This window comes from Crotalus tigris, unplaced genomic scaffold (genome assembly GCF_016545835.1).
Source record: "Crotalus tigris isolate CLP2741 ecotype Arizona unplaced genomic scaffold, ASM1654583v1 scf7180000018563.1161478300:1536566, whole genome shotgun sequence".
Lineage (NCBI taxonomy): Eukaryota > Metazoa > Chordata > Lepidosauria > Squamata > Viperidae > Crotalus > Crotalus tigris.
The window spans coordinates 1,112,404-1,135,629 of record NW_024097077.1 but is presented as its reverse complement, the minus strand read 5'-3'; the positions used below and the strand labels follow the sequence as shown (position 1 = coordinate 1,135,629).

General features: G+C 47.8%; 1 protein-coding gene across 1 annotated transcript in view; it reads left to right on the top strand.

Moving 5' to 3' along the window:
* Positions 1-23,226, top strand: part of LOC120313057 — a 46,378-nt gene that overhangs the window by 12,560 nt on the left and 10,592 nt on the right. The window lies entirely within an intron of this gene.

Genomic DNA, 23,226 nt, shown 5'->3' with positions numbered 1-23,226 from the left:
ATATATTAAAACATCCGCCAATCCAGAGATCCAGTTATTAGACTGATAAAATATAACCAACAAAGCTGAAACTGTCCCCAAATAAAGGGTTTGAACTAGACGGCTTCAATGGTAAAAGCTTTCCCAAAGTGGAAAATGGGCCATGATGTGGTCAAAAAAGTCAACTTGATGTCCACGATACTTTAAAAAAATTCCTGGTTTTTTTTTTATGTTTGTCACAAAACAAAAAGATGGGGACTCAATCATACCTTTGTGGCTACCGCCTTTTAAATATGTCCTGTGGACAATCCTGGAGTAGGATTTTAGTTGCTATCTGCATCCTGGCTTGACTTAAAGGAGAGGAGAAATCCATCTAGCCAGCCAGGAATTCACGTGGGCCATCCTTGGTTCTGAACTCCAAGGAGATTTCAACCCAGGAAAAATACCCAAAAGTAAATCAGTGAGCAAAGTAGCTGGGGTGAGAGTGGTGTACGACAAAGCCAGTCAAAACCCAGTTTTCGACCAATGGCCTCACGCAGGGAGAGTGACAGTAATTTAATTGAGAGGCGACAAAGGCATGCTTGTTCTGGCAAGATCAGTGGGCTCCAGAAATTATCATAATTGGTTTAGTGCTCAAAAGAAGCAGGAAAGGGTCTCATACCCCAGTAAGTACCAATTATTAAATAAGAAGCTTGGATCAAGGAGACCCCAAACTCTGTCAACAAATAAACCAAGAAGTCCCTCCCCCCCCCAAAAAAAATGTTTCTGTCCAATTCATGCGTATTAAAGTCGTCCCGATTTTCTCAGCACAACATTTGCGGGCTTTCCTGTTTTTTTTGTCCCCTTCAGTTTGATTTTAGAGGACGGATTTTTTATTCAAGAAACGGTGTTATTTTTGAACAGAGAGAACATCATTCTAATCCTGAAAATAAGGTCATCCGCTCTTGGAACTGCATGTTTGTGTGGGCGTGTTTGTGCTTGTGTGTACACTTTCATCAAAGCTATTAGGAGGGAAGATTAGCGGCAGACCAGACCTCAATATCACATGGTTCATCAGATGCTGGCAGCAGACAAAAAGCCTATTTATGTTATAAGAAAAGGGTTATGGAACAGAAAGGAGAGCAGGGATGCCTGATGGCCAAATAAATCATAGGGCCATTGAACAGATCAAGCGTCCTGCAGCTCATTCACCCAACTGAGGGAGCTTCCAAGTCGACTTTGAGATCCGGAGGGGAGAGGCTGACTTACAGCACTTGTCTAGGAAAGAGGCACCAGACGCAGGGAGCCTCCCTCTGATCTTCTTCGGAGTTTAGGACGGTGATGCCCGCTGCTGATAAATCCCTTGCTGAAACTGAAACAGAAATAATGGTGAAACATGAGCTTGGCTATCTAACTGAGCTTGGTTATCCAGTCAGTAAAGTTGTTGATGTGTTTGCATGTGTGTGTCCATTTGTGCAGAAAAGACCTCACTCCCTTGGGAATTGCCTCCTCTTTCGAGGATTTTACTCAATGAGAGCAGTTCCTATAGACAAGAACAGAGAGCAATAGAGGGGCGTGACTGATGGAATGACGAGTCAGCTCAACTCAGACCCAGACATCCAGGTCCCCCCCCCTGCAGTCCTATTTTAGGTCTGATATTTTTGGTCACGCTGGATTGGTCTTCTCCCATCCTATTAGTATCCAGTCAGCCTGGAGACGCTGATCCACAAGGTGATCGGACGAGTTGTGAGCAGTGTGGAACGTTGAGAATCCAGGGAAACGTGTACAGTCGGAGTCTGATTTTTCAGACACATTCTGACTAAGTTCAGCTACATACAGGGCTAGTTCTTCAGATCACCTCTGTCAGTGTGTGGCCGGGGTCAGGGATAGGATGGGGTAGCGCTTCTCAATCTTAGCAACTTTAAGAGGTGGGGACTTCAAGGCAGGTTGAGGAATTCTGGGAGTTGAAGTCCGCATGTCTTAAATTGCCATGGTTGAGAACCTCTGAAAGGGGGGACCTGGACCTGTCCTCTTCTCTTGCCTCCAGAAGCCAAAGGCAGCAACGTTGAATATGGAACACCATCTTTTGTGATCCCAAGAGGCACAGATATCTGCAAGCGAAGGTCCTTGTGTGTGTGAAAGGCAGCGTTAAGGGATTCCATTCATGGAAGTGATTGTTGCAATGTCAGATCATCCCGATCCATTTCCTACTAAGCTCACACACCGATGCCTACATTGGTCACACAATGAGTTCCCGGTGGACGCTAATGGAGCCCAGCAGAAAAGCTAAGAGGTCTGTCAAGAGGAAGGTGAAGGAATGCAGAGAAGAGGAGTACAATGAGTCAACCTAGCCTTTGATTTTCCCTTCTGCTGTTCTCGTACATGGCCTTCTTCTGAGGTGTCTTCTCCACATGACCTATTTTTTGTTCTTGTTGCCCTCAACCATTGCGGTAATGTCGGGAGCCTTAAGAGCAGGGAAATGCTGATGCTGACTGCAAACACAAACAACATGCCGTTTCACTGAGATACATATACCTGTGAGGCAGGTAAGTTATGAAACTGGTGCGCATTCAAGCCTGCTAGCCCAGTTCTGTCTGCTCCGATTGGCAAGATCTCCTGCAGAGATCTTACTCCTGGGTGGAGTAAGGAATCCTCCTCATTCAACCCAAATAAGCATCCATGACAGGCAGTACGATGTCGGTTCTCTCTGCCAGGCGAGGGCTTTGGAAAGGAATGCAGTTAAAGCTTCCAGAGTCCAAACTGGCAGATGAGTAAAACACAGCGATAAAAGAGAACTGTGAGCTCCTTGGTGCTCCCTGAGCTTGGTTGGGGGGTTTTTGCAGACATTTCATTACCCAACTAGATAACATAATCAGTGCTAGAAGGGAGTGGAGTTTGCCCTCTGTTTATATATTAGTCGCTAGTGAGTTGAGGACTGCTTGCATACGTTTTGCATAGAGTTGCCCTTGAGAAGCATTGGGAGGCTTCAACTGATCCAAAATACAGCAGTATTTGCAACGTTGGGTAGATTTGCTTCCAGGAGGTTTCCAGTTACGATTCGAAATTTGATTCGTACCACCTTGATGGCCCTGCACACAGGAGCAGTTCTCTCGACAACTTCTACCTCTCCCACCTGGCAAGAACAGCATATAAAACAATGTCGCCTAAGGGAGATAAGCCTTCTCTGTCATTGCGGAAAAGACTTTTGGAGTTTCCTCCTTGTGGCTGGAGACCTTTGATTTCCACAGTGTGTCTTGGCATGAGTGCTCTGCGGCTGGGGAAGAAGCAAGGGAAAACTCCTGGAGGTAGGCCACGTTGCTCCAGAGTAGGAAGTTGGGACGGGAGGTGTCTATGAAAGAGTTTTCAAGATGGCGGAGGTATCTACAGGAGATGGTCAAAAAAAGTCAGTAAGTCCTAAGCGACGAAAGTCCAGGGGTAGCTCTTGAAGACTTTCTGAAGATGTTGTTAGTTGCTTGTTTTAACAACAAGTAAATATTAATGAGCAAAGAAGAACTGTCTATTAATTATGAATGCACTAGTGTCTCTAATGCATGTTATTTTTACTGTGAGTAAACAATGTAGGGTGAAGTGGAAAGAGTGGAAGTATCCCTTTTCCCACTAGTCTAAATTCCCATTGCCACCAGGGCATCTCTGAAGCAAATAAACGGCATCTAATCACACATGTAAAGTATGTGTAATCATACATCCAACAGTGTGCTGGATCAACACTGGTGAGGTTCAAGCCCCCCCCCCCAATCATAAGAGCTCAGTGGGTGACTATGGTCCCCCTCATCTCTCTCTCACCTCAACCTCTCTCATAGGCTGATTCTTGTGGGGAAAAATTGGAAGAGCGGGCACAGTAAGTCCTTGACGTATGACCATAATTGAGCCTGGAATGATAGTCATAAGTTCTTGCGGTTGTAAGTTGAGGCATCATGTGACCAAACCCTATTTTTTGACATTTTTATGCAGCTGTCATTATGCAAGTGCTACAATCGTTAAATGTATTAATTTTCCACAAGAGGCGGTTTTTGTTAGAAACCAAAAGTAAATACAGGAAACGGGCAGAAAGAGCCATCAATTGCAGTCTTGCACTCACAGGATGCCGTTAACGGCTGTGAAGATGAGCTGGTCCTCAAGCCCCCCTCGGCCTCAGGGCTGGGACTGATTGTAGCCTTGACAATGGGTTGTGAGTAGCTTTTGGAGGGTCTGTCCTAACTGTGGACGGTCGTTAAGCGACTGCTTGTAAGTCGAGGACTATCTGTATGTGATCAAAGCTCCTCCTGCTTCATATTTGTGTGGCCACCATCCCTTTTTTTCGCCTCATCCTCAGGACACCTCTGCAAGACAGAGAAAGGAAGCTGGATGTTTATGCTGGTCTGCATTCTTGAAACAGAAAGTTCAGCCATGTGTTTTAACAAAGTCTGAACTCTTAATTACTTCCATGAAATCCAGACTGACTGTGTGCAAACACTCCCCTTATATGTCCACAACCTCAAGAAAGAGTAATTGGGTTTGACCTGGTTTCCAAGGACCCTCAGGTCACGTCTGACCTGACATACATCACTATCCATTTGACATCAGTGTGAAGGAGAAAAATATTGCTATGTTTACATTAGGTGACTCCTGGTATCTGGACCTGAACCGTGGCCGGTGGCATCTGTGGCTGACATGCAGGCTTCTAGTCCTGCTCCTTTATCCCAGGCCTGGTGGCTTTGAAGATGCCACCAAAAGGCCGGCATCAAAGAAGATCCACTGGGGGAAAGTCCGGTGTGATACGCTGGTTCGCCGGAGCCCATTAAGGGATTTGTGTGTTTGGTTGCTTTTTGACATGGCTATTTGGTATGGAGACAATGGCTACATGTTCCATGAGAAAAATGTGGTTGTTCCCAACAGGGCATGGTATTTAATAATGAGTATGAAGAAGAAGACCAGGCAGCAACTTGGAAATAACTACAGAAGTAACTATTGTCAGGATTTTAATTCATGAGAATACAGCAAGCAGGTTGAGGACTTCCGGCAGTTGAAGCCCACACATATTAAGTGGCCGAGATTGAAAAACATGGCCCTACCCTCACCCCCAATGGCACCACAATCGGGGCGATTCCTAGCAAATAATAATGACGATGATGGTGATGATGATACCATCAAACATCCACATCTGCCTATCCCAGGTCCTGGGTAAGGACTCGATAAGTAGACAAAATGCTAAATCCAGTCTGAACATCTGGCTGACTGTGCGATGATCCATAATAATAATAATAATAATAATAATAATAATAATAATAATAAAGTTGGAAGGGGCCTTGGAGGTCATCGAGTCCAACCCCCTGCTCAGGCAGGAAACCCTATACCATTTCGAACAAATGGCTGTCCAGTCTCTTCTTAAAAACTTCCAGTGTTGGAGCATTCACCGTTTCTGGAGGCAGGTTGTTCCACTGGTTAATTGTTCTCACTGTCAGTAAGTTTCTCCTTAGTTCTAGGTTGCTTCTCTCCTTGATTAGTTTCCACCCATTGCTTCTTGTCCTGCCTTCAGGCGCTTTGGAGAATAGCTTGACTCCCTCTTCTTGATGGCAGCCCCTGAGATATTGGAAGACTGCTACCATGTCCCCCCTCGTCCTTCTCTTCATTAAACTAGACATCCCCAATTCCAGCAGCGGTTCCTTATATGTTTTATCCTCCAGTCCCCTAATCATCTTTGTTGCTCTTCTCTGTATTCTTTCCTGGATGGTGCATTGGTGTTAATATTTTGATAACTCAGAATTTGCATAGAAACTTAATATTCCAAAGATTATTTTAATACACGTTACCTTTGGGTTTTAGCGTGGTCTGTGGCTGGGTCTGCTGCACCCTCTTCCGTTCACGTTTGAAGTTTCTTCTGATGTACAGTCGGATAATCCCAAGGGATTGTTTCCTTATTGATTCATATTTATTTATCACCGCTTTAGGCAAACTCTTCTTTTCACACGTCTGAATAATTCAGAGTTGCAGGGAGAAAAAAACTTTCACAAGCCCCATCAAAAGAATTATTGAGTAGATAGGTGGAAGAGGCAATGTAGAGCATTGTGTGTATGTGTGTGTTTAACCACCATGTTGGCACAACAGATGAAGATGATTTTTTTCAATCTGACTTTCTCCTGCTAACCAAAAATGCACATCTTATTGCTTGGCATTAGTAATACACGGGCTTATTTTTCTGATCTATTTTTCTTGCTAATGCTAAACATGCTTCTCTCCTTTGGCCCTGCTTAGCGACCAGGCAAGGAGATCTGTAGGGAAAGGGGCCTAAAACGTCCGAAGGGCAGACACAAGCCGCACTGGGGCTGTTTCCCTGAAACTGGACTTTCTTGTTTTTTCTTGGAAGACATTTCGCTTCTCATCCCAGAAGCTCCATCCGCTCTCTCTGGGAAAAGAGACCTTTGGGACAACCATGGCCTGGATGACTGAGGATCTCCACAGACCCCGTCTCTCCTCCATTTACACACTGTGCATGAAACTGGGCCTTACCAACAGACCTCCTTCGAACTGAAGCTCAGCGCTGGTGCTCACGGGGCTTTTCCCACCTCATCTGCAGCTCTGGCTTTTTCCGAGGGCCTCCAGACCGAAGTAGAAGCCAGATCCTGCAGCTTCCATCCCCGCCAGCCTTCTGCAGGACCAATGGGAGCCAGATCCAGGCTAAGAACGTAACCATTTCATCCTTTTCACTACCGCTTCCAGAGGCTGGTGGCTTCAAGAGCTGGCTGGGGCATCCTGGAAGTCCACCCATCTTACAGAAAGAATCTGGCCTCCCTTTCCCAATCCTTCTTTCCTTTGGAGTGGGATCTCTGCTAAAAATCAGTTTCCCAGCAGGAAGATCTATTTCTCCTGCCTCTGGGAGGAAAGTGAGAGCCATGTTGGTTTTTGAAAAGCTCTCTTAGCCCTCAGAGTAGAATTTAGGTAGGTGACGGTGTCCCAGGCAGGGGGTCACTCCTCCAAGGTCTTATCCCCTCTCCCAATAAAATTGTCATCCTCTCTGCTCGGCCTGATTCAATGAGCCCAGGTTTCTAGGCAATGTCTCTTCACCCATCTAGACCCTTGTGTGTTGAGATGATGTTTATATATATTTTGTCAATTTATTTATAAACCCATTAGGACAATGAGAGATTAGATACTGTATGAGGGAGGGAAGGAACGAAGGAAGGAAGGAAGGAAGGAAGGAAGGAAGGAAGGAAGGAAGGAAGGAAGGAAGGAAGGAAGGCATCTGATTTTTTATTTGATTTTAGTCTTTCCAAACGATGGGCCACCAGGTTCATCTCTCATTTGGTGGATGTTAATTCTGGAGGTGATTTGATCATTTGCAATTTGCACTCCCCCCCCCCCCCGTTGTATCCAGCATATATTAGCACCTGAAGCGAAGGCTGCCTTTTACACACTCAGTGCTACATATTCAGTTAAGGATCAGATTTAATTGGCAGTGGAGAAGATCAGCTGCAAGGTGTCCAAACAATCTCCTCCATCGTGCAGATCTGATAATTAGTAAAAACAGGCAGGCAAATTGTGAAATGGGGAGGGGGGGGAGGAATTAAGGCAAGTGACGCATTCTGTCACGTTGGAACCCAGCCTGCAAGAGTCAGCCTCACCCGATTTATAGAAATATATCGGCATTGGGCTTGGAAAATTGGCCCAGAACCGGAAATAAAGGTTCGGCGTGGCTCCCCCAAACCTAAGCAAGCGATCGCACTCTTCCTTTCTCCCTTCCAGTGTAAAACTAAGTTTCCCTCCCTCAGACACCTATTTAGGACGAGTCTCCTCTTAATATTCTCTTGCTCCCAGTTACGTAAGTTAGGATCTTGTCTTTTTTGACCACCCTTTATGGTACAAATATTGTACTGCCAATATTTACACTACAGAGTGGGGGGCAGGGATTTTGTTTTGCCCCGGAGTAAGAGCTGGGGAAACCGATTCGGGAGTCAGAGCTGGGCATCTCCCCCTAACTGGCCTAGGACAGTCGTCCCCAATCCGTGGGTGGCCACAAGAGAAACCAGGAATGTCACGTGTGTCATGCTGGCCACCTTCTTCCCTCTCGGTGCCCTCCGGGTCTTCAAGGTCAACCTGCTAAGAAGATCTGCCAAATTAAGATGGATGCCGTTGGCCTGTGACGGATGTCCTGTCCCTGCCCTAAGGGGGGAGGGTAGGACCTGGAGGCAGGCTTCAGGAACACCCCAAAAAGGGGCAGTGGGCTGATCACGTGCATTCTTGACCTTTGCGTCTTTTATGTGGACAGCCCCAGTCCGCCAAATTGTCAGTGACTGGGAAAAGAGGGGGAGGGACACTGCGTCTTGTGTTTTGATATAAAATGCGTTAAATAGCAACGTTAACAGGAGCGCCTTGATTTTACAGAATTCTTTTGAACTCACAGGGCAAAACCTTAATATCCCTTTTAGCACCATTCCTACAGATTTAAAGCCCTCGTTGGTTAATTGATTGATTGACTGATGGATTTTTGACTGATAGTCAAAAATGAAGACGACAATATATTTTTCTATAAATAATTTTTGGCATGCACCAACCCCATGCCCACAATATGATCATCAGCTGCTTATGTTTGTTTTAATCTTTGGGACTATTTATGTAAAAATACGCAGAGGGCAGAGTGTCGGTTTAGCTTCAGCATGTGCAGTCAGGAGACAATACCAGCTGCCACACAGGAAGTGGTCCAGGTGGATGGAAGCCAACAAAAAAAAAAAAGGAAAAAAAGTGCAGAGGAGAATGGGTGCAAGTGAGATGGCGCCGAGGGCATTGCTTGGCAAAAATAATGCCGTATGCAGCATCCTTAGTTCTTAATTGCTGGTTGAGTTTGTATCATACCACAGGTGCCCAAGGTGTGCTCATAAAGCCGAGATAGTGACTGAGATAGTCACACTGAAGTTCCAGCTTGTCTCAGCCACCATCTTGATTGTTTTGACCACACCCTGCCCCCCCCGCCTTGTATAATTTATTTGCTAGCAATCTTACTGTAATAATTTCCTGCAAGGAGCCAATTAGTCATCTGTGTACAGTACAGAGAACGTGTACAGTATTGGGGACAATAACTAGGATTCCTCTGTTCCATCTTTCTGCTCAAAGCAGGAGGGCTGAAAACCTGTCTGGCAGAGCCCCCCCTCCCTTTGAAGACAAGGAGCAAAGGAGAGCTCATCCCTTCAAGTGGCAGCCTGTTCCACTGGCAGGAAGATTCTCCTAAAGTCTAGCTGAATTTTCTTCCTTGAACTTTTAACCCTTCTGGCCCAAAGGGAGGCAATCCAGTCCCCCTTCAATGTAAGTTCAGCTTTTTGAAGATGCTACTGGAACATCAATGAAGCGACGTTTGCTTGAATCCATGGCAATCTAGAAATCAATGTCTAAGGCCCAGTTGTAGCAGCAGCTTCACATCATTCCCGTCTGCCGTCACTTGGGCCGTTCCAAACGTTGTTGAGATGAGAACTTAGAACCTAGAATCAAAGGACTGGAGGGGATCTTAGGGGTCTTCTAGTCCAGCCCCTTGCTCAGGGCGGGAGATCCTATGCCATCCTGGTCAAATGTTTGTCCAGTCTATTTTTGAAAACGTCCAGTGGTGAAGATGCTTTGCTCCATGTGGAAATTGCCTGTGGGGTAGAGGGCCTTACACTCCACGCTTCTCAAGTGACCACCACATATTTCAGTGGATATTTTCTCCCCTTCCCGAGGTGGAAAAAAAGAGTGAGGGCTGTGGAAGGTGGCGGGAGTATAAATTAAAAGCCTTGTAAAAATCCAGAGAATGGGAAATTCCTGACTTGTTGTTTCTGTTCTGAAGGAAATCAGGTTAACAAGGGGAGCATTTTGGCCTGCAAGTAGGAAGTGAAAAACAATGGATTTTGTCTGCATCGCAGCTTCTGTAGAAAAACCTAGACAGAAAATGTGGAGATTTGTCTTCTTTTTAATTTTTCTTCCTAATTTGGGTCTTAATGTCTTTTTTCCTGCAATCGGACCATCAAAGGAAAAACTAATACAATTGCCACTTAAAGGGACATCTCCAAAAAGAATAAAAAAAAATAAATAAGATGCAGACGGCATCACCCCGTCTTAACCCGAGTTGTCAGCCTGGGTTGTCAAAGCCACCATCTTGGCTTTTTTGACAGATACTGGATATCCTGGTTGCAGTTGGTAACCAGTTGTGGCTTTCAATGCTCAGAAGAACCTCTAAAAGGTTCTCCGTAGGGAAAAAACCAAAATATACTCATTATCCCATCAGTGGACAGTACCTGACCAACCTTGCTGGACTTCAAAAAAGATGACCAATACCGAGATGCAACTGGTTGTAAAACACAACAGGGGAAAACTACTGTATTCCGGAAGTGGCTTGGGAATTTGTATTCCCTATGCTAGCAGGGGAATTCTGGGAGTTGAAGTCCACCCACCTTAAAATGGCCTTTAAAGCATTACTTTAGGACTTTCTTTTCTTGTCATTAAAAAATCAAGAGGAGTCTGGTAGGACCTTTTCTGACTATCCAATTTTATTAAAAGGCAGAAGTTCACAAAACATTATGCTTTTAAAAAGGTGTTAGAAAAGGTGCTACTTTTGTTTTTTTCCTTCCCTTAGACCAGGGCTCTGCAACCTTGGCCACTTTAAGACTTGTGGACTTCACCTCCCATAGCTGGCTGAGGAATTCTGGGAGGTGAAGTCCACCTCCCAGAATTGGTTGCAGACCCCTACCTTAGACTAACCTGGCTCTCCTCCTTCTTGCCACCCAAATGAAGCCACACAGACACCGGATGGGAGCAGAGCGGTTGATTTAAAAAAGTAATAGGCAACGGGCTATGTGTTGCTCCATGTAAGAGCCACGCTCTGTTATACCTGTCATCAGATTGATCTGGGATGAAATGCAATTTTCCTCACCTTTTTCTGCAAGCAAAGTTGGTGGTTAAGGAAAGGGCCCTGCTAAAACTAAAACTGCACAGCTAACGGAAGGCCAGACTTTAACTAACTCCCGCCTATCATGGAAGGTTCTGCTGTGGGATTCCCCTAAAGCTCCCATCACCTCTGATGTTGTCTGCAACCTTGACGACTTTAAGACTTGTGGACTTCAGCTCCCAGAATTCCTCAGCCAGCTATGCTATAGGTATATGCCATCTTGAATCAAGTCCATATCATGGGAAGTCGTGCCTCCTCTACCCTGCCCTGGGTAGACTCCACTTGGATCCCTATGTCCAATTCTGGGCACCATTAGATCAAAACAGGCAATGACAGCTCAAAAAACAACTCTCCAAATGATGAAATGTCCACGTTAGAAGTACAGAAGAGCTGACGGACGGGAGACAGCAGTTCTTCAGAAGGTGGTCTCACAGAAATGGACTTCTCTGCTGCCCCAAAAGGGGTCAACGCTCCAAGGAAAGAGTCAGGCTAGACATCAGGAGGAACTTCTTGACTGTACTAGGTGACGTAAAGTGCTCAGTTCTCCCTCGCCAGAGGTCTTCAGACGGAAGCTCGATGTTCATCTGCCGGAGAAGGTCGAAGGGATCCTGCACTCATCCAATCAGAGGGTGATGGGCTGACTTCTAAAAACACTTCCAACTCGATGTTCTTTGATGCCACATGCACCGTAATATCGTGGTGTGGATGATACCAATTTCACCATCATATTGTGACGTATCTGATCCCATTTTCTTCCCCCCTGGAGCCATCGGTGGATCCTCTCCTCTTTTTCCATTCCCTCTTTGCTCATATTCTCCTTGGTGCCAGGAAGCAGCTGTGAAAATACAGCAATACAGCAGAGGGTGGAGGCTGCTGGCTGTGCAGAAGCACCCTTTGGTGGGATGGAGGGCCAGGTCTGCTGCAGCGGCCTAAGCCCAAAGCCCTTCCTTCCTTCCTTCCTTCCTTCCTTCCTTCCTTCCTTCCTTCCTTCCTTCCTTCCTTCCTTCCTTCCTTCCAGCACAAAGCTGCCTCTAGCAAGAGGGAGGGACACGAAGTGGGGAGATTGGACTTTACCCACAAGGGAGGAACGGAGAGTGAGGATGATGGAACTTACCGAGCTGGCCAGACTGATTTCGTTCATAGGACATTGCCTAAATTTAACAATAATCAGAAACCTCTTAGGGACTTTTGTGGGAAACAAATAAAAAAGGATGTTTTGATATATGGTTTGAGGTTTAGAATAAAAATAATGGATTGTGGAGAAAATGTAAATAAGGTCGCAAGTTATTTTAGAATTATAATTGCCATGAAAGAAAACTGGAAACCACTGCTTTTCTTTGATTTCTGCACCTTTGTCTTTCCTCCTTCCTTCCTCCTTTCATTCTTTTTGTTTCATTCTAAATCTTAGCTCTTGTTAGTTTTTATTCTGCTTTAAAAATTATAATGTCATTTTATTGTCAAGGTAGAGAGACAGAGAGTGTGGGGGGGGGGGGAGTTGCAAATATTCCAGCCCTTGAAGTCATCCCTTCTCCCTTCCGCCCTCCGCTCCCCAGCGGACGCCCTTCTTTCCCGAAAGGGAGACACGCGGCCCCTGACGGTCAGTCCTTCCCAGGCGGCTGGGCTGGTGGAAAAGAATGGATGAGAAGGCCGCCCCCCAGTGAACGCCCACCCGCCCCCAGGCCCCCCTGCTTCAGAATAGCCTCTCACGACATCAGTGGGAAAGAAGCTATTTTAAACTTGGTGTGGGGGCGAGGACCAAGCCTTAGCACCAAGCAGCTGCTGCTCCAAAGTGGGAGTTTTTCCTTTTTTCTAACCTACAGAGTGAAAGAGGGGGGCGGGGGGGGGAGAGAAGAATGCCATCCAGAGTGGTCATCTTCTGGGATGGCTTATCCCTCCCGGAGGCTGGCCATAAATATGCATTTGGTTTTTCTTGCCTAAAGAACCTTCCTTTTGGGGTAATGAAATGTTTGCAAGAAAACAGCCAAGGTCAGAGAGCATCAAGGACCCCACATCACAGGGACTATGAACAGTTGTGTGTTTGCCCAATCAGAAAGGATTCTTCCCCAAATAATTGCCCCTTAATGGGGTGGTATAATCAGATTTAGGGTCAGATTTCCCTAGCAGCAATCGGAACTGGAGAAGCACAGCTAAGGCCAATTCTCTCTGAGTGCACATCCGTAAGCTAATGGAGGGATATAAGAACTCCAGCTTTTAAATATGGGATGTACTCATAGGCGATTCGAAGCCTCTTGGATCTGATTTCTTCCTCCCACGTTTTCAGTATAATGGATTTGAAAATTAGCCTTTGCCAGGGGCAGGCGGCACGCCGGGTGAGACAAACTCTTTTTATAATACCTAGAGATTATCCCGCCTTCCAGGCCGGCTTCCTTTACCCCAGTTCCATTTACTTTGGCCCTTCCCTCCCCTTCCCCTCCCCTCCTCTAACCATCACCCCAGGAGTTTGCTCCATTTCCATTCCTTATTATTTTCTGCTCTTTCTGTTGGAAGGACTCTAGTGGCGCTGTGTGTCTTTGTTTTGCGTGTGTAGTGGGGATTTGGTTAGGGCCACTGTATCTGATGGCAGAAGTCCAGCCGGACAGTAGACAGCAACAAAGAATAGTTGCTTGAGTATCTTTTGACTCCCGTGTAGAGGTCACCTTGATTTTTGCTGGTCTTGGTGGGTGCAAGTGAAAGAATAAGTTGTGTATGTGTGAGCTAGAAACTCGTTACTCCCTTGTGAACATGGTACACTCTTTGGCAGCAAACTAATTCTACTAAGTAGTTTATTCAGTCAACAGTGTATCTACTCAGCTTTTCACAAACATGTAGACACACAGACATGCATATGTAACTTTACTCGTGCCCAAATTTATTAGGGGGGGGGAATGCTGTTTCCAATTTGTGTTTGCAAGGACAAAGCTGAGCAGCACACGAAGTTTAGAGGTTTGTCTCTGTTCGTAATATTCTATTTGTCTTTCCTGATTTTTAATTTCATGAAATGGGGCGTTAACTTAAATTTAGTCATTTTCCCGTTGAGAAAGCATGGGAATGACGCTGTGCATTTCTTATTTACATCGACCTCCGTCCAGGCTCTTCCCTGCCTCTCTTCGGAGGAGGTGCACACAAGTTGCCCTCCTTCTGGGGCATCTTCAGGAAAGGGTCGAAAAAGCCAAGAGGGCAGCATAAGGGCAGGACCGGAGCCGTGCTGGGCCTTGTCTTTACGCCCTCTGCAGCAGTGGCCTCTGTTGGGGAAGGTGGCCGATGTTTGCATCCCGGGTGGAGGGTGAGGGTGGAGGGTCGCTCTCCGAGTTTGTGGGTTGGTTTCCGAACCTGGTTTCGTTACCAGGCTGGGTGACGTCTTCCGCAGAGTTTAGGGGTGTCACAGAGCATCTGGGCAGAAATGGGGTCGCCGTCCGTTGCATTGCCAGAAGTCACAGGGATTTTTTTCTCTCTCCCCTGCCCCCTTCCACGCCAGGCCAGTTACAGGTAGTCCTCGGCTTACAACAGTTCATTTAGTGACCGTTCAAAGTTACCATTTTTCACAGTTACCTTTGCAGCAGCCCCACGATCCTGTGATGCTCGGCAACTGGTTCATATTTATGATGGTTGCGAGCCCCGGGATCCCCTTTTGCGACCCTCTAACAAGCAAAGTCCACGGGGGAGGCCGGATTCCCTTAACAGCTGCACTGATTCACTTCACAAACTGTGGCAAGAAAGGCCGTAAAATGGGGGCGCACGTCTCACTTAGCAACAGAAATTTTGGGCTCCGTTGTCGTAAGTCGAGGACTACCTATATTCTGTTCTGAAGTTTTGCCTCCATTCTGCGGTTGTTGTTGTTTCCCTATATTTGCTTATGGCCCTTAGGTTTAGAAAAGGGGGAGGGGGGACCCCGGAGCTTTCCCTCTAAAGGGGAGCCTCCAAGGCCACCCCGGTCCCTCTCGCTCCCCCCGCGTCTGCTCTCCCCGCCGGGGCTTTTGTCCCGCGCCGCCCCAGACGGGGCGTTTTGCACGGGGGGGGGGGAGAGAGTGGCTCATTGTCGGCCCCTCCGAGGCGCCCCGTCCCAGCGCCCTCCGCGGGGGGGAAGGCGGGCGGCGGCCCCATTTGCATCTGCGCCAGTCACAAAGGGCGAGGAGGGGTCGGCGAAGCCCACCGCCGGGCCCGGCTCGTCTCGCCCGGTCAGGAATGCGTCTCCCCTCCCCGCCGGGCCTGCGCGCGGCCGACGGGGCGGCCGGGGCCGCTTTGTTCCTCGGGAGCCGGGCACCAGCTGCGGCGAAGGCGGAGGACGTGGCCCGATGCCAAGGCGGCTCCCCCCCCCCCCGCCTTCCGGGCCTGCCCGCCCGGTGCCCGCTCGAGGAGGCGGCCGCGCCTATGCCCGCCCGGGCCGTCAGGGGGCGCCCGCCGCGCCGGTGGCTCCTGGAGCGGCCGGGCGAGCCTGGCGCTTCGCTCCCGCCGGCGCAGCCGGAGAGCGGATGGCGGGCGAGGCAGCCCGGAGACCGGGGAGAGGGGGAAAGCAGCAGCAGCAGCAGCCCCCGCGGGGACGAGAGAGGCGCTCCCCAGGAGATGAGACCCTCGGAGGATGCTTTTTAAAGGCTCTTTCAATACCGCCCAACTTCAAAGTTTGGTCGGCGAGGCTCGGAATGAAAAGAGAGGGGAAGAAGGGGGGGCGATTTTAGCCAGCCCAGCGCCAGAGATACCGGAGCGAGGCGCTTAGTGACGAACCGGCTTTAATTGGAAAGGAGGGGGGAGGTCCTGCTATCTCTCCGAGTGAAGAAGGGCCCTTCTCCGGAGCTGGTGAAGAAACCCCGGCTTCGTTGTCTGAGATGTGCGGCTCCCCCAATCCTCCCCCCCCCTCGCACCAGCATTTGCCCAGCCTGGCGCTTAATGCCCCCATTTAAATGCAAGCCCCGACTCCCTTCCCCGGCTTCCACTTGAGAAAGGCATCCTGCAGAATGCAGATGGGGCTGGCTAAGGCTTTGGCTTTGGATGTCTCCCTTTGAAAGAGGCGGGGAATCCCATTGGAAGGCCTGAACCGCTGCCAGAGATTGATTAGCATTCAGGCCTCGCCTCTCCAACCCTTCAGCCAAACCTCCCCGCCCCCCCCCCTGCCCCCAGCCTCCCACAAACGTTCAGGTACAATCGCCCAATTGTCTCTGGCAGTGTCAGCCGGGCCTGGAGAGATCCTGGCCACCCTTTCCTTTAGCATCTGTCTACTCCCAAGCAAATTAAGTGTGTGCGTGTGTGCGCATGTCTGTGTGTGTGTGTTGTTATGGTCAAGCATCAAATGTGGCTATTTTATTTATAATTTTATGTGTCCGCTTATATGGCTGAATAGCACCAGGCAGTTTACTGTACGCAGAGACGTATATATACTTATATTAATAACCTCTGAAATATTCTGAATCTTTTGTGTAAATATTTTTTAAAATATGCATATACAAGACATGCACATACCCCTTTTAGTGTAACTAGGACTGTGTGATTTGGTCTCTGCGTATAGCTAAGGGTGCAGTCTTAAACATACAAGAGCTCTCAAGAGTGAAATTTTGTATAAATCAGTGCATCTTAAAACCTTTCACTTGTCCGTACAGGTAGTCCCTGATTTACAGCAGTTCATTTAGTGACTGTTCAGTTACAATGGTACTGAAAAAATTGTCATATGACTGTTTTTTTCACACTCACAACCATTGTAACATCCCCATGATCACGTAATCAAAATTCAGACACTTGGTAACTGACCCATTTCGGACAAGCAAATTCAATGGGAAAGTCAAATTCACTTAACAACCTGTGTTACTAACTTATCAACTGCAGTGATTCACTGTGGAAAGGTCATAAAATGAGGCAAAACTTACTTAACAAATGTCTTACTTAGCAATATAAATTCTGGGCTCGACTACCATCCTGTAAAACTACCTATTCCTCTCTTGCAATAAGACCAGAATATGGATGTTGATCATTGAGAAGTCTCCCTATACTAGGAGTTCTGATCAGGTATGGAGAAGGGGGGGGGGAGCACATGGAACTGAGAACTTAATTCTTCATATTAGGAATTTGATTGAAAAAAATGCCACAGGTGTTGCCAATAATAATTTGGAAAATCACATGAATGATCACATCACACAGAGACTATCCATTGTACAGGGGCAGTACTCAGTGGCTAGTTTGTTAAATAAGATAGGATTTGACTATGGAATATGGAATAAAACAAGCAATGAACATTATGAGCTTACATGGTTTTACTTGTGGGCCTGTGTTGTCTTCCCCTATTTAGCATATTTAAATATGATTGATATCCTAGAGTGCTTTTCATTCTATTTAAATAGGTACGTTTAATATTCCTTAGCTTGCATTTTTTTTAACGTTCCTTCCTCCTATTTTCTCCACAACCACCACCCGTGAGGTGGGTTGGGCTGAGAGAGAGAGAGGGACCCGCCCAAGGTCACCCACCTGTCCTTCATGGCTATGGTGAGCCTCTCCTCTTTGGTGCCTCAACCAGAAGGCCAAACTGGCTGAGTTGAGCTCAGCTCAGAGGAGGCTCACCTCAAATGGCCAGGCAGATCAGACTTTAAATGGAGGAGGAGGAGGAGGAGGAGGAGACCAAGGGGGATGTGCCAAAAAAGCCAAGATGGTGGCTTAGTGATGCAGTTATGGCTGCCATTTTAGCTTTTGAGGCCTTCCTTCCTGCTGACACTTGTCATTCAAGCCCCAATCCTCCCCAATTCGCAAAAAGGAGCCTGGTTTTGAATCCAATTTAAATTAAAACTCTCTGCGAAAGACAGAGCAATCCTTTTCTCTTGAGGGTTGAATTCTTACAATCCGACAAGGCCTAGGAGGTGTTTATAAAGATGGCTTTATTAATCGTTGGAACTCCGTTCTGTTAAACTATGTCTGGTAATAAGGCTTTGGCACACACTGCAGCATCTGCTGAAACACGGAGAGAACCCCAAAAGAAAATGGATCTTCCAGCGAACAATGTGATGCTGATTATCGGCCTTTGTTAAGCAGCGTGTTGGTTGGGCTCCCCCCGCCCCAAAGGGACCGTGTCATAGACTGGAATGGGGGAAAAATATTATTTTCACGGCCACAAAGGGGGCTTTAAACCACACAAAAACCCAGACACTCGATTCATTGCCCGCAGACAGGTCCGGTCAATTGCCAGCCTCTTTGGAAAGACGCTGAATGGAAGGTGAAGTCTCAGACAGAGGCCTCTGGATGCCAAGGCGGCAACGGGTTGCTCCGGGATTAGCATTCTGGCCTGCTCCCCCGTGCCAAGGGCTGGCTTTTATGAGCCCGACCATGCAGGAGCAGAGGAGAGGGAGCCACAAAGGCGGCTCTTGGCGGCGGGGGGGGGGGAGGGAGGGGTCGTCGAGGCTTCCTTTGCCCTTCTTCTCCTGGGAAGAGGGCCGTGGGCGAGGCTGGGTGGGGGCTTGTCTCTCCTGGAAGAAACAACGACCCCCCGCCAGGTTTGCTGCAGACCTTCATGCCCGTCGCCAGGGATGGTCCCGTTTCTCTTAAGATCCCCCAAAGCAATAGAAAGAGAGAGAAACCCAACCAAACGGGAGACAGATCTCTCCGCAAAGGGGCTTTCTGCTGGGTTTTCAGCTGGGTGACGCTGGCGTGGCAGGCCTCCACAATGAGCCTGCCTTCTGCCAGGCTGGGCTGCCATTGTGCTCCGTGACCCTGGTAGGAGACGCCTGTTTCACGCAACCGAACCGTGGTGTTTCTACTCTTTTGATTCACCAAAACCTTTGCAGTCTGGAGAGGACCAAGCGGGAACTTGAGGGAGGAGAGGGAAGGGAAGGAGCGGGAGGGGGTTGCCTACTCCAATCAGTCTGGCTAGGCTTAAGTTTAAATAAACCAATGTTACAAACCATAATGTAAACATGTCCAAACCAGCAGCATAATAAAATCTATGAAACTCAAAAGTGTCTGTTCAGAGCTCTCTCCTACTCCGCTGTAAGGGAAGGCTGCCCTTCCCTTGATTGACAGATTGTTCACAATCAGTTTGCTGATGAGTGTGTAGAATTGGGTAGTCTAGCTTTGAACCTGCCAGAAAGAGTGTAGCTGATTGAACAGAGAGGCGATAGGGTAGCACCAGACAGGACCATCTGTAGCAAATGGCATTTTTGTCAAAATGATAAAATGCACGTCACAAAGTCACAATGGAAGCTCCACCCTTTACATACGTGTACCCAAGTGCAAAAGGAGCAGAGTTTGTATCACAAAGCTGTGTTGCATGTTCCGTTATTTGCCCTTCTCTGCAGACACTCATGCCTCCTGACCATCTCCAAGATCACAAGACGTTTCAGGTAGTCCTTGACTTACGTCCGCTTTGAACAGTGATTCAAAGTTATAATGGAAAAAGTGACTCATGACCCACCCTCACAGTTGTGACTGTGGCCACATGATTACATTTCAAGCCCTTGGCAACAGCTTACATTTGTAGTCAGTTGCCGAATCTTGTGGCCCTGTGATTGTGACATGTGACTTTCCCAACCAGTTTTCAAAAAGTAAGGAAATCGGGAAAGCCTAATTGAAGTAATTACTACATGATTCGCTTAAGGACCATGGTAAAATGGCAATTAAATTGGTTCTAATCACATGATGACTTGCTTGATAATTGCATTGCTTAGCAACCAAAATTCTTATCCAACTAGTCATAGGTCAAGGACTACCTGTAATATGGCCTTGATTTGGTCTTACTCCACAGCAATTGTATTGTGGGCTGGGGTATCAAAAAATAAAGGTGGCAGCTGCAACTATGTGAATGTGGCACCCCTATTTTTGTACATGTCATAAACAGATTTCAAAGGAATAATTATTAATAATTACATGGTTCAACCATTAGATTATGAAAGCCTGAATTATACATCAAATGTATAATTGTAGAAGATAGGGGCATCTTGTGGAAGATACCCAAAGTTAATTATGTGCTGACAAGTTGTTTTCAACTGCTAGCAACCACAGGGATATTTTGTCCATGACAATCTGTCCCTAACCTGGCCTTTCAGGCCTCCAAGATGAATTAGATTAGAAGGTCATTTATGTCTATGGATCACACATGGTGAGGACTTTGCTGGATGGCTGGACTGATGGTAGGTAGGTAGGTAGGTAGATAGATAATAGATCGATAGATAGACAGACAGACAGACAGATTGAAAAATTCAGCTACCTTGAGGCTAATGCTCCCAAAAAAAATTTAAAAAAGAATTTGTAAAATCACTGGAAAGGTGGTTTGAATTCACACAAAAAAGGGGTGCTTGGGAGGAGAAATATCTTCTGTGTTTTGATGTTACTGTAAAGGAGACGTGATAATAGGCATTTCACATTCTGAAATTCCTGGTTTGCAACAGCCGTCATCTATGTGTCAGATGTGATCTGAATGTCAAAGGCATGTCAGGATAGTCTTCCTTGAGCCTAAAAAAGATCATGTAATTAAAGCAACTTCCCCAAAATTCAGGCATGGAAATTCAGAAGGATCCAGTCTAGAGAACCTGTTGCTTCAAGCTGTTGTTTCCATGGTGACAAATGATTTCCAGCAATAGACATGATGCAATCACAATTTGCAAACAAGAGCAAGCCTCTGGTTTTAAAAAATGGAAAGGCTGCCGCTGCAGAATTTAAACAGCCATTTGAACCCTGCAAATGGGACCAGTGGTGCAAACATGGTTTATCTTGTGGCTATTCTTTTTCTTGGTTTTTAGATAGAATCTAGATTTTTATATAAGATCACAGGACAAAGGTGAGGTGGTGGGTGTGTCAAAATCCCAGCCCTATTGCACATGCCTTGAGGCAGTGGTTCTCAACCTGTGGGTCGGGACCCCATTTGGGGTCGAACGACCATTTCATGGGGGTCGCCAAACAAGGCTGTCCGCCATTTTTCCCCCTTTTCTTTGGCCATGCCCCTGGCACCCGATGATGTATAAGTGGTTGGGGGTCACCACAACATGGGGGAACTGTATTATGGGGTCGTGGCATTAGAAAGGTTGAGAACCACTGCCTTGAGGCTGCAGTATTGACTTGAGGATCTGCCCTACCTATTATAGGTGCTGGCATTCTTTATCCTTTGGGCTCTATAACTCTTTGGAACTGAAAATGGGAAATAGACAATTTTCATACTGGAATCCTGCTGACAATGGGAGTCCCACACAGATCAAGATCAGAGCAAATATTTTTACTCAGGGAGGAGCAATTAAGCCTCCGAGCTTTCAGATTACACCAGGGGAGGGAAGAAAGGATGGCAAGGAGTTCAGAGAAGGTTTGCCTCGAAACAGAGTGTCAGCAAAAATGGTGCAAAATGGCATGAAAAATCCAGAGGGGACAGAGCTGAAGGTGACCGTCCCCAAAAAGAGAGGCTTCAGTCATGGCGGAGACGTCAGTGGAAATGCCAGCCTAGATAGTATAACACAGTGTTTCTCAACCTTGGGAGTTTTAAGGTGTGTGGACTTCAGCTCCCAGAATTCCTTGTGGACTTCAGCTCCCAGAATTCCCTAGTCAGCATTTTGCAACAGAACAGTTGTCGCCTGATCCATGTGCCCCTACGGAGGAGGCAATTCCCATCATGAGATGTACACAGTACAAACAAGATGCCCTAGAAAGAGGGCAAAGAAGTGCAAAGAAGATGATGAGGGGTCTGGAGGCCAAACTGTAGGATGAATGGCCGAGAGTGCTAAGTATGTCCGACTCTAGCAAGGAGGGGGACAAGGGGTGATACCGTAGCTGCCCTCCAGTACCTGAGGGGTCTCAGAGGGAGGAGAGAGCATCTATTTGTCCTGCACTGTACCTGAATGAAGGATAGGAAGGAATGGGAGGAAGCTCGTCACATCCAGCCTGGAAATAAGGAGGAATTTCTTGACAACGTGAAACAACTTGCCTCCCAGAGTTATGGGTGCTCCATCACGGGAGGTTTTCAAGAAAGGACTGGACACCCCTTTGTCCAGGCAGATGTGTAAGGGCTCCTGCCTGGGGGGGGGGGTGGACAAAGACCTCCAAGGCCCCTTCCAGGCCTGGGATTATTCTATGTTCTTGCTGGCGTGGCAGGGCCCCCCCGTCACCCGAAGCGCCACCATAAAGGGTTTTGAAGGTCACCACCAGCACTTTGAAGCGGGTCCTACCAGGAACCAGTACGGTGATTTCCGAATTGGGGCTCCCTTTGCAAGCGGGGGGGGGGGTTGGCTCACTGGACTAGCTGCAGGCTTTGGGTTGCCTGCAAGGCTGCCCCAGGAGGAACACCTGACAGCAGTCCAAGCTAGAAAGGGGACAAGAATGGATAGTCAACACTATTAGTGGAAAAAGATGGAATCTGAGGCTTTTTATCCTGGAGCAAAAGAATAAGGAGAAGCACAATAAATATAATCCCATCTCTTAAAGCGTTAGAAATTGTGGTCACCAAAACTCAGTGCCCAGAGAGATTCAGGAAATCAAACGATAGTAGTTGCTGCCATCCAAGGTAAGGAGGGCCACCCACATAACCGGCCTTAAAAGGAGATTAGACAAGTCCAGGAAGGAGCAGGGAGCATTCCTGAATTACCGGCTGATGGGGAGCAGCAGTGGAAGAGGGCAGTTGGTTGGCACCCAGTAAAAATCATCTTGTTGGACAATCCTTGAACAGCATCTGTTCAACGTGGGAATTCCTTAGTCCAAATGCCACTGGAAGCTTTCCGACTGGCAGTACAACGGTCTGTTTCTTTTGAACTCCTCAAAAGGCAAAAAGCGCACGTAAGTCTCTGCTTCGGCCCGTTGACTCTTCAACTCCCAGAATTCCAGCCGACCTTCTGGCTGGGGAATTCTGGGAATTAGAGCCCGCCGGTCTCGAGTCTCCCAGGCTGGGAAACACCGGTTGAAACGAACAACCTCCGAAGGTAATTGCCCCCCAGTGAACTCCTCCGACCTACCCACCGTTATAAAACGCCCCTCCTAAGCGAGGGCTGGAAATCGGGACATTCATGGGGGGGGGCAGGTGGTCCGATTAAAAACCGGTACCCAGAGCCGAGCAAAGCCCGCTTTAGACGCGCCTCCTGCTGAGAGCCGGGGGGGGCTCCGAGGGCCTGGGGCGGGTTGCCATTTTGACTCTTTTGACCGCCCCTCCGGCGGACAGGCCCCGCCGCAAGGGCCGGCCAAAGCCGGGGCTCCGAGGGCCGCGGGGGGGACGGAGGGTGAGTGAGGAATTGGTTTTGCTTTGGGGGGGGGAGGGGAGCCAGCGGGATTTCGGGAAGGGCCGCTGCCGTCCTGCAGAGCGGAGCGCGGGCTTGGCGTGGCTCCCGCCTTCCTCCGGCCCTTCGGAGGCGCGTCAGGCCGGGCGTCAGGAGCCTCGCGCGGGGGCGGCGGCCGAGAGCTGCGGCCGAGACCGCGGGTCCCGCTCC